The sequence below is a fragment of the Brachyhypopomus gauderio genome, chromosome 14 (genome assembly GCF_052324685.1).
Source record: "Brachyhypopomus gauderio isolate BG-103 chromosome 14, BGAUD_0.2, whole genome shotgun sequence".
Taxonomy (NCBI): Eukaryota; Metazoa; Chordata; class Actinopteri; order Gymnotiformes; family Hypopomidae; genus Brachyhypopomus; species Brachyhypopomus gauderio.
Genome location: NC_135224.1, coordinates 5,113,563 through 5,125,774, shown reverse-complemented (window position 1 = coordinate 5,125,774; position 12,212 = coordinate 5,113,563). Strand labels below are relative to the sequence as shown.

At 45.5% G+C, this 12,212-nt stretch overlaps 1 protein-coding gene and 1 long non-coding RNA gene across 2 annotated transcripts in view; one reads left to right on the top strand and one right to left on the bottom strand.

Moving 5' to 3' along the window:
* Positions 1-12,212, top strand: part of LOC143475028 (laminin subunit alpha-3-like) — an 81,360-nt gene that overhangs the window by 3,136 nt on the left and 66,012 nt on the right.
* Positions 1,341-2,071, bottom strand: LOC143475615 (uncharacterized). The gene is made up of 2 exons (XR_013121063.1): positions 1,917-2,071; positions 1,341-1,619 (listed from the first exon to the last, which is right to left on the bottom strand). It is a non-coding gene; the product is annotated as an uncharacterized LOC143475615 (long non-coding RNA).

Sequence of the window (12,212 nt, the reverse complement as noted above, 5' to 3'; positions counted from 1 at the left end):
GTAACGGTCTCTAATTCTACACCTTCAAAGTCCCATAGTAACAGTCTCTAATTCTACACCTTCAAGGTCCCATAGTAACAGTCTCTAATTCTACACCTACAAGGTCCCATAGTAACAGTCTCAAATTCTACACCTATAAGGTCCCATGGTAACGGTCTCTAATTCTACACCTACAAAGTCCCATGGTAACGGTCTCTAATTCTACACCTACAAGGTCCCATAGTAACGGTCTCTAATGGCGCATTTCCACACGGGCCTGCTTGGTGCGGTACGGTTCGATACGGATCGATTCGCAACGGAACGGTACGGTCGCGTTGTGTTTCCATTACAATGGTGGACCACCACAATGTGGGTGGAGTCGCTGTTGGCGCGCGGGTTGTAGTGTCGTGACATCATTTGTATGCGACCACAACACCGTACAACAATGGACGAGATGACGATAGCGGAGGAGTCGCTCTCCTGTGACACAACCTGTGACGACACTCCCTGGCCAATCAGTGTCATGCTGTTCCTCCACATCACAGAACTGTACCGCTTCGGAACGGTTAGAACCTCGAGCGAGTCGGTACGAAAAAAGTACCTGAAGGTATCGGCAAACTTGTACCTGGTACTAATGGAAACACTCACAAACCGTCGCAAATCGAACTGTACCGCACCAAGCAGACCCTAGTGGAAATGCGCCATAATTCTACACCTACAAGGTCCCATAGTAACGGTCTCTAATTCTACACCTTCAAGGTCCCATAGTAACGGTCTCTAATTCTACACCTTCAAGGTCCCATAGTAACTGTCTCTAATTCTACACCTATAAGGTCCCATAGTAACTGTCTCTAATTCTACACCTATAAGGTCCCATAGTAACGGTCTCTAATTCTACACCTTCAAGGTCCCATAGGAACGGTCTCTAATTCTACACCTACAAGGTCCCATAGTAACGGTCTCTAATTCTACACCTTCAAGGTCCCATAGGAACAGTCTCTAATTCTACACCTACAAGGTCCCATAGTAACGGTCTCTAATGGCGCATTTCCACTAGGGCCTGCTTGGCGCGGTACGGTTCGGTACGGGTCGATTAGCAACGGAACGGTACGGTCGCGTTGTGTTTCCATTACAATGGTGAACCACCCCAATGTGGGTGGAGTCGCTGTTGGCGCGCGGGTTGTAGTGTCGTGACATCATTTGTATACGACCACAACACCGGTCGACGCCCCTTAACACATAGCATTATTGCATCTTATTTATCTTTATCTTCATTATTGTATGTGGTTGCTCTAATTATTGATAATAATTTGGTATTACTCAAACAGGCTGAACACACCCTGCATAAAAAGCATCAGTCATACAATCAAATGAAATCAAACTTTATTATGAAATATAGATATTTAAAGTACAACATATGTAAATAATATAGTTATAGTTTTAAAAAAGTGCAAAAAGCAAATATATACGTATAGCTTTATATGAAATAAATATTTATAGTACTACAAGCAACATTTTGTGTGCTTTTACTGGCGTCTGTCTCGCATGGTGTTCACAAGTTCGCCAAGCACCCCGAGGAAAGCCCGGTTGAAGGAAACATTTTCCGCCAACTCCGCTCGCCTCGTCAGTGGAAGGGGAATCTTGAACGTAAAAAATAACAAATGTTAAACACAAGTATTCCCGTGAAAGCAACAACAATATAGCGTAACTGCACAAAATGTGTAGCACGTCATCGCTGCTCATGCTTTGTTTATGGCTACTGCTAACTAGCAACTAGCAAGGCTAAGAGCTAGCTATTGTACAGTAGTGACTGTGGTGGTAACATTAACTACAAACACAGCTCTAAATTCCTGCGTTTACAATAGATGCGTTCATATTACGTTCATATTACATCTTTTACGAGCCTAGTAGTAAAACTGAAATCACAATACACTCACCATTCTCCGTGGCCTCCAGCACCGACATTGTCCAGCACGTTTTCTCTTCCGTTACTGGCTGGCCGGTGACCGTATATGACATCCATTTGCTGGAACCATTTCCAGTCTTTGCGGTTTGCTCCGCTGCATCCGTTATGGTCCTTCACCGCCCGGTAATCGCGTTAAGCTCTTTTAGCTTGGACCGACCGGCACTGCTGAATGGACAGCTGGTAGCCATGAGTGGCCATTAGCGTGGAAACCTCGCTAAAAACCTTTACATTTCTAGTGGGCCCGTCCAGTTCGCCCTGGATTTTTTGATCGCTGATTATTAACAGAAAGGTTTGTACCTCGGCGTTTGACCAGGGAACAGACTTCGCTCCTTGGGTTTTAAAAATGGCTGAGGAGTCCATAGCATAGCGGAGGAGTCACTCTCCTGACGCAACCTGTGACGACACTCCCTGGCCAATCAGTGTCATGCTGTTCCTCCACGTCACAGAACTGTACCGCTTTGGAACGGTTAGAACCTCGAGCGAGTCGGTACGAAAAAAGTACCCAAAGGGGCCGGCTCACAGGGAACTGGTACTAATGGAAACACTCACAAACCGTCGCGAATCGAACCGTACCGCGCCAAGCAGGCCCTAGTGGAAATGCGCCATAATTCTACACCTACAAGGTCCCATAGTAACGGTCTCTAATTCTACACCTACAAGGTCCCATAGTAACGGTCTCTAATTCTACACCTACAAGGTCCCATAGTAACGGTCTCTAATTCTACACCTACAAGGTCCCATAGTAACGGTCTCTAATTCTACACCTTCAAGGTCCCATAGGAACGGTCTCTAATTCTACACCTTCAAGGTCCCATAGTAACGGTCTCTAATTCTACACCTTCAAGGTCCCATAGGAACAGTCTCTAATTCTACACCTACAAGGTCCCATAGTAGCAGTCTCTAATTCTACACCTTCAAGGTCCCATAGGAACGGTCTCTAATTCTACACCTACAAGGTCCCATAGTAACGGTCTCTAATTCTACACCTACAAGGTCCTATAGTAACGGTCTCTAATTCTATACCTACAAGGATCAGTAATAACAGTGTTTAGTGAAAAGGTGAGTGAGTTTAAAAAATCAACCTTGATTGTATGTCCAAGAGGTGTTGCAGGATTGAAGATGACTTTAAGATCCTTAATATAAACTTACCAGCTATTTTATTACAAACATGTATAGGTGTGTTGAGATACCTAATTTATTTTTGTACCTAAATTGTCCTCTGTAATTATAGTTTTTGTAATATTAGTTTTGTAAATTGTTTAAAATGCATTTGATATAAATTGTCTAAAACAAATGAACACACACACACACACACACACACACACACACACACACACACACACACACACACACACACACACACACACACACACACTGTGATGGAGCGGTTATGCTGGAGAAAGTTTGGAGCTGGCTGATGTCCAGGGCATACACACACACACACACACACACACACACACACACACACACACACACACACACACACACACACACACTGGCTGATGTCCAGGGCTCTCCTGCTTCTGCTCCTGCTTTGACATGTGCATCTGTTCAGTCGAGCACACGCAGAGCTTGGCGCGCTGCCTTGAAAACGTGCAGTCAACGGCAACAAACCGAAATAAAAAAGAAGAAGGGTGGATTCCGGGATGAGGGAGGCTAATCCACCCAGATTTGGTGGGCGCTGATCTGTTGTGAGACACGTTTTGTCTGTGGTCAGAGGTTGACACCACGCAGAACCCCTATAAGGAGGCACTTTATTTAGAGCATTGTGTTAGTCCAAGCCCTTGTCTTGTTTCTGAGTGGGCTATGGTTCCTCCCAGCCCCAGGGCATTGTGGGAAGCTCCTGGGCTCTTGTGACCAGGCTGCTTCTATGGTGCCTTGAGAGAATAAGACATGTAAAAATAGAGCAGGACTTTTTCCTGGAGATCCCTAAGGAGAATGCATATAATGGCTCTGAAATGGGAAAAAGTCATAGGAGTATGGGGTCCAGCAGTGAGGGATTATGGGAGATTATGTATGTCTGCCACAGTTTGGCCCCGTGTGCTGTGGGTGACTGTATTTGGTACTGTGTTTGATATGCTTTGTAATTTCATGTTTGATAAGGATGAGGCTTAAGGATTTTAATCTCCATCCTCTCTTCCTTAACCTGTTTTGTGACCCAGTGTCTCCTGTGAAAAATAGGCCTTTACTGGTGTTCTTATAAAATTTATCTCATTGCCAAGAGTGTTTTGAATTTCTTCCTTTATTTCGGTACTTTCTGTCTGACTCTTGCTCTTTGTCTTTCTCTGACATTTGCATTTCTTTTTGATGCTTACACACACACACACACACACACACACACACACACACACACACACACACACACACACACACACACTATCTCTCTTAGACATGCACACATACAGACAAACTCACACTAAAAGATCCAAGATCCTGGTGCTTATCAGGCAGCTAAACCGGTGCTTTCAGAAATAGTCTCTGCGCATCTGGGTCATTACGAATGGATGCCAGAGTGTCTATTTCTGGAGAAACGGGGACTCTGAGAGTTTGTCTAATGCAGAGAGCCGAGGTGGAGCCCTGTGCAATCAGAACTGGCACAAACCGGCCCGCCCTCTTCAGATCAGCCCAATACAGCCTCATCCTGCGTGCTTCCTGTACACACTTCCCTGCAGGAATGCCGCCCAGACTCTCTCCGAGCTGCCGGCCGCAGTAAAGCACGCTGCCGTTTCCCCCCCCGTCTCCAGGGCTCTCCGAGTGGGCGAGAGACCAGGGCCGCTGTCGAACAGACGTAGTCACTTAGTGGTCTGGTTCTGTTTGACCAGAGGGTTCGGGCCTCCGCTCTTTCACCAGGGAGGCCAGAATCTCTGAGCTCATAGTCGATACGTTTCAAAGGCCTTGTGCTCAAACACTCTCCTGGAAGTGTGTCAGCAGGGGTTTGTACATTTCTTCATACTTGGCCAAAGTGAACCACACTGGCATTTGACACAACACACAAGTCCTTTAAGACAGGAGACTGGTGCCATTATTCAATGTCAAAAACCGTTCGTCCCCATTTTTCTCATTCTCTGCTCACCGGCAACAAAATTTGGTTCTGATTTGATACTTCATAGTGCAGGCGGACCGGTGGACTCACAGATTGTCACCCAATTATATTCCCCATACTGAGAGTCCCTAATGGCTCAAACACGTCCCTGATTGCACGACATCACTGGCTGGTGGGCGTGGCTGTGTTTTCCTGGCGGAGTGCCAGCTCTCACACTGAGATCTGAGCGAGCACATTGTTCAGGGCGTTTCCTGAAGAAGTTGATGAAGCACTCGATCAGGCTGTAGCAGGTCACCACAGGCCACGCTCTGTTCTCCACCGCTGGGTAGGCCTGCGTGATGTCACACTGTGGCCTACATACCAATACGAATACAATTAAAATGGAAAGTTTTGTCATTTCCTGAAAATGCGAGATTTGTTTGTTTGTCCAGAGACAAATCAGTGGGTGAGTGTAGTAGTGTCTGTTGAGTTCTGTATCCCCATCTTCAGATCGCTAATTTAATGGAACTGTATATCCAACCTTGGCCTCGTTTGAAGACACTGTAGAGTGTTGGAACCTCAGGCACATAATAATCCCTGGAGCTGAATTAAAACCTACAGCATTCAATTAATACTGGAGTTAATCCTGCACTGTTAAAGTTTAATCTAACACTAATTAATCCAGCACTGGGAGGTTAGCTGTGTAAGCAAAGGGCAGGAATGGGTTTATTTATATATCAGTTTTATGCCATTTGGGTAAGAACATGCAGCTAAAAACTCATGTGAACTTTCCTTTAAGGAACTAGCTTATCTCAAAAGGAAGGTTGTGTTTTCCTCAGGCAGGGGTGTCCTCTCCGCTACAGGAGGACCAGAGTTGCTTGGGTTTCGGTGTTTTTTCTTGCTGTTAAACGGCATTCAAACCTTTACATGAGCTGGGGGGGGGGTGTTCATGTTCCACATGACCTTCCAGCCAGCCAATCAGAAGCAGAACTCCCCAGAATTAGTCCAGTCCAAGGAGGCTTACGTGTCTCCACTTTAAGAGGAGGAGGAGGAGAAAGGTGAGAAAGATGGTGATTTTGTCCTCACCTTTCATTGTTCCATCATGTGATATGATTACTCTGTGTTACTGTGTTTCTCAATCTCATGCTTGTATTTTGCATGAAATACTTGATATCTGTGGCTTGTGCTGAAAATGAACAGGTAATTCTTACAGTCGGCATGAATAAGCTAAATTGAGCAGAAATTGACTAATTTACCACAATTTGGAACTGATTTTAGATCATTTAAAACAGTCTCAACGAGCCCCTTAATTGGGGTTGTCCTGAATCCAGTGTGCTACCAAGCTACTTAAGTTTGGGATCCCAATCTTGTAGCTGGAACTCCAACTGTGACTACGGCAAATAGTAACAGCCTTTTCCACACTGCTGGCCACACCCACCGGGATATGGGCCAATCAGAAGGCAGCAGGAAGGCTTGTGACGTAGGCACTGACGCACACACTGATGCCGCTGGTGCAGAAGTGCTGATATACGAGCGTGGCACGTGCTCAACGGTCCCGCTGAGGTCATGTGACCAGCTCGGACATGGCTCATCTGATCACCTGATGGGATTTGGGAGTTTCAAAGAAAACACCAAGACCTGCCTGTGAGAATGTTTCAGTATTCTGAAATAGATTTTCTCATCATTTTAATCATGGAGTCACATTTGCATAAAGCCAGAGGGAAAGACATAGTAGATCAGCTAATAATTCAGCCTAAATGCATTTTCTTGTAAATTCTCTTTTGTTTATAACTCTGAGAGCCAGTCCATGTGTGTAATGTACTTTACAAAGAGTGTACTCTACAAAGAATGTACTCTTCAAATGATACTTAAGAGACAAATCCCTGTTCTGCTCACAGAGTCCACACCTGTCGTCCAGGAGGCACTACTCCTGCTCCCATTGGCTTAACGCCCTAATGCTGCTCCCATTGGCTTAACCCCTAATGCTGCTCCCATTGGTTTAACCCCTAATGCTGCTCCCATTGGTTTAACCCCTAATGCTGCTCCCATTGGTTTAACCCCTAATGCTGCTCCCATTGGTTTAAAGCCCTAATGCTGCTCCCATTGGTTTAACCCCTAATGCTGCTCCCATTGGTTTAAAGCCCTAATGCTGCTCCCATTGGTTTAACCCCTAATGCTGCTCCCATTGGTTTAACCCCTAATGCTGCTCCCATTGGTTTAACCCCTAATGCTGCTCCCATTGGTTTAACCCCTAATGCTGCTCCCATTGGTTTAACCCCTAATGCTGCTCCCATTGGTTTAAAGCCCTAATGCTGCTCCCATTGGTTTAACCCCTAATGCTGCTCCCATTGGTTTAACCCCTAATGCTGCTCCCATTGGTTTAACCCCTAATGCTGCTCCCATTGGTTTAACCCCTAATGCTGCTCCCATTGGTTTAAAGCCCTAATGCTGCTCCCATTGGTTTAACCCCTAATGCTGCTCCCATTGGTTTAACCCCTAATGCTGCTCCCATTGGTTTAACCCCTAATGCTGCTCCCATTGGTTTAACCCCTAATGCTGCTCCCATTGGTTTAACCCCTAATGCTGCTCCCATTGGTTTAACCCCTAATGCTGCTCCCATTGGTTTAACCCCTAATGCTGCTCCCATTGGTTTAAAGCCCTAATGCTGCTCCCATTGGTTTAAAGCCCTAATGCTGCTCCCATTGGTTTAACCCCTAATGCTGCTCCCATTGGTTTAACCCCTAATGCTGCTCCCATTGGTTTAACCCCTAATGCTGCTCCCATTGCTTTAACCCCTAATGCTGCTCTCATTGGTTTAACCCCTAATGCTGCTCCCATTGGTTTAACCCCTAATGCTGCTCCCATTGGTTTAAAGCCCTAATGCTGCTCCCATTGGTTTAACCCCTAATGCTGCTCCCATTGGTTTAACCCCTAATGCTGCTCCCATTGGTTTAAAGCCCTAATGCTGCTCCCATTGGTTTAAAGCCCTAATGCTGCTCCCATTGGTTTAAGCCCTAATGCTGCTCCCATTGGTTTAACCCCTAATGCTGCTCCCATTGGTTTAAAGCCCTAATGCTGTTCCCATTGGTTTAAGCCCTAATGCTGCTCCCATTGGTTTAACCCCTAATGCTGCTCCCATTGGCTTAACCCCTAATGCTGCTCCCATTGGTTTAACCCCTAATGCTGCTCCCATTGGTTTAACCCCTAATGCTGCTCCCATTGGTTTAACCCCTAATGCTGCTCCCATTGGTTTAACCCCTAATGCTGCTCCCATTGGTTTAACCCCTAATGCTGCTCCCATTGGTTTAACCCCTAATGCTGCTCCCATTGGTTTAAAGCCCTAATGCTGCTCCCATTGGTTTAAAGCCCTAATGCTGCTCCCATTGGTTTAAACCCCTAATGCTGCTCCCATTGGTTTAACCCCTAATGCTGCTCCCATTGGTTTAACCCCTAATGCTGCTCCCATTGGTTTAACCCCTAATGCTGCTCCCATTGGTTTAACCCCTAATGCTGCTCCCATTGGTTTAAAGCCCTAATGCTGCTCCCATTGGTTTAAAGCCCTAATGCTGCTCCCATTGGTTTAACCCCTAATGCTGCTCCCATTGGTTTAAAGCCCTAATGCTGCTCCCATTGGTTTAACCCCTAATGCTGCTCCCATTGGTTTAACCCCTAATGCTGCTCCCATTGGTTTAACCCCTAATGCTGCTCCCATTGGTTTAACCCCTAATGCTGCTCCCATTGGTTTAACCCCTAATGCTGCTCCCATTGGTTTAACCCCTAATGCTGCTCCCATTGGTTTAACCCCTAATGCTGCTCCCATTGGTTTAACCCCTAATGCTGCTCCCATTGGTTTAACCCCTAATGCTGCTCCCATTGGTTTAACCCCTAATGCTGCTCCCATTGGTTTAACCCCTAATGCTGCTCCCATTGGTTTAACCCCTAATGCTGCTCCCATTGGTTTAACCCCTAATGCTGCTCCCATTGGTTTAACCCCTAATGCTGCTCCCATTGGTTTAACCCCTAATGCTGCTCCCATTGGTTTAAACCCCTAATGCTGCTCCCATTGGCTTAACGCCCTAATGCTGCTCCCATTGGTTTAACCCCTAATGCTGCTCCCATTGGTTTAACCCCTAATGCTGCTCCCATTGGTTTAAAGCCCTAATGCTGCTCCCATTGGTTTAACCCCTAATGCTGCTCCCATTGGTTTAACCCCTAATGCTGCTCCCATTGGTTTAACCCCTAATGCTGCTCCCATTGGTTTAACCCCTAATGCTGCTCCCATTGGTTTAAAGCCCTAATGCTGCTCCCATTGGTTTAAAGCCCTAATGCTGCTCCCATTGGTTTAACCCCTAATGCTGCTCCCATTGGTTTAAAGCCCTAATGCTGCTCCCATTGGTTTAACCCCTAATGCTGCTCCCATTGGTTTAACCCCTAATGCTGCTCCCATTGGTTTAACCCCTAATGCTGCTCCCATTGGTTTAACCCCTAATGCTGCTCCCATTGGTTTAACCCCTAATGCTGCTCCCATTGGTTTAAAGCCCTAATGCTGCTCCCATTGGTTTAACCCCTAATGCTGCTCCCATTGGTTTAAAGCCCTAATGCTGCTCCCATTGGTTTAACCCCTAATGCTGCTCCCATTGGTTTAACCCCTAATGCTGCTCCCATTGGTTTAAAGCCCTAATGCTGCTCCCATTGGTTTAACCCCTAATGTTGCTCCCATTGGTTTAACCCCTAATGCTGCTCCCATTGGTTTAACCCCTAATGCTGCTCCCATTGGTTTAACCCCTAATGCTGCTCCCATTGGTTTAACCCCTAATGCTGCTCCCATTGGTTTAACCCTTAATGCTGCTCCCATTGGTTTAACCCCTAATGCTGCTCTCATTGGTTTAACCCCTAATGCTGCTCCCATTGGTTTAACCCCTAATGCTGCTCCCATTGGTTTAACCCCTAATGCTGCTCCCATTGGTTTAACCCCTAATGCTGCTCCCATTGGTTTAAAGCCCTAATGCTGCTCCCATTGGTTTAACCCCTAATGCTGCTCCCATTGGTTTAAAGCCCTAATGCTGCTCCCATTGGTTTAAAGCCCTAATGCTGCTCCCATTGGTTTAAAGCCCTAATGCTGCTCCCATTGGTTTAAAGCCCTAATGCTGCTCCCATTGGTTTAACCCCTAATGCTGCTCCCATTGGTTTAACCCCTAATGCTGCTCCCATTGGTTTAAGCCCTAATGCTGCTCCCATTGGTTTAAGCCCTAATGCTGCTCCCATTGGTTTAACCCCTAATGCTGCTCCCATTGGTTTAACCCCTAATGCTGCTCCCATTGGTTTAACCCCTAATGCTGCTCCCATTGGTTTAACCCCTAATGCTGCTCCCATTGGTTTAACCCCTAATGCTGCTCCCATTGGTTTAAAGCCCTAATGCTGCTCCCATTGGTTTAACCCCTAATGCTGCTCCCATTGGTTTAACCCCTAATGCTGCTCCCATTGGTTTAACCCCTAATGCTGCTCCCATTGGTTTAACCCCTAATGCTGCTCCCATTGGTTTAAAGCCCTAATGCTGCTCCCATTGGTTTAAAGCCCTAATGCTGCTCCCATTGGTTTAAGCCCTAATGCTGCTCCCATTGGTTTAAAGCCCTAATGCTGCTCCCATTGGTTTAACCCCTAATGCTGCTCCCATTGGTTTAACCCCTAATGCTGCTCCCATTGGTTTAAAGCCCTAATGCTGCTGCCTTTGCGTCTCCAGCCGTAAATTACAACAACTCTCTGATGCTCAGTCTGCAATAACATCAGGTGATTCTTCATCTCTGGTGCATTTTTTTCACCCTGTGCTCACACACAGACGAATGCTCAAAATAACCTCGTACTGGAGCCCAGAGCAGAGCGCATGGGCAGTGGACCCTCGGGTATCGGGTTCCCTCCGTATTCTCTGATTCATGAAGGTAACTGATCACCAGCTAGCGAGCTCAGCTTGCTGAGGTGATGCAGGCGGCCGACTGACCTGTTCGCCGATTGATTGCTCCAGACGGGGATGTGCGGTGGAGGTCTGTTTCTGCCAAACATGTCACGTTCAGACAGCCTCTGTGCTGTGACCATGCCTTCAGCACACCTCAACCAGGCAATTAAGAACACCGAATGCTTGATACAGACATCCCGGGAGCTGGGACAGAAGCAAAGTGAAATTGAGTAACACTTGGTCTAGAAACACTTGGTTATTGTAGAATATGGCAAAAAAATCCCTTGATCTGTTTAACTGTGGTGTACTTATTATGATTTGTTATGATTCTATTAATATTTACATTTTTGTGTTTTTCCTTATAGTTCAAACTTAAAAATGGAATTTAATAAAACATAAACTGGGGGGATCTGTCAGGTATGGGGGATCATTATAATGAATAATAGGCAAAATCTTTATGATGAATAGTAGTTGCGTTTGCTGATGTTTTGATACAGACTGCATGTTAGAGACTTGGTGATGATGTGAGGAAATCTTTATGATAAAGCTTTGATGCTTTGGATGTAGAAGTGTGCTTTTCCAGGATTCTGTTGAGGATCTTTCTTTCAAATGTTTGACCTTAATGTCTTTTTACGACCCTGCTGTGAGGTGCAGAAGATACCACTTGGGAGGAGAGATGTTCACAGCACAACTCTGCTCTTCACCTGACTTTCTTAATGGGTTAGGATCTGATGGATATTTAACACGTTGCAGGACTGCCCTGTCTGTGTATGCACTGTATCATACACATGTGTGTGACACTGAATAAAAAATAAAGGAACTGGCTAGTTTAAGACATTTCTTATGCAGTATATGTTATGGCACAAGCACTGTGCACGTATGATTGCAAAAAAACATTTTGTTTCTGGAAATGAATTCATGGAACTTCAAATTTCTTGAACAATCATGTTTACATTAGGGGAAGGTTTAATGTCACAGAACCTATCAAATGAAAATACTAGTTTAGCCTTTTAAACCTCAGTCATGTTTTGAAGGGACAATGTCACATATGTAGGAAAGACAGTACTATAATGAAACAAATGTGGTGAAATTCATTTGGTTGGTAGATTGACTAATTTCAAGCATTTATGGTGTTGTTTTAGAAACATTTTGAAATCAAAATGAGTATTGTGGGTTTTGGAAGCAAGTGAGGATTTGTGTGGGGTTGCATAATTGGTGCCCAGATTACTGGTATGAAATCTGTCACAAAAACATCTCGCAAGGAGACAAGCAGATAAAGAATGGTAGCTATTCCT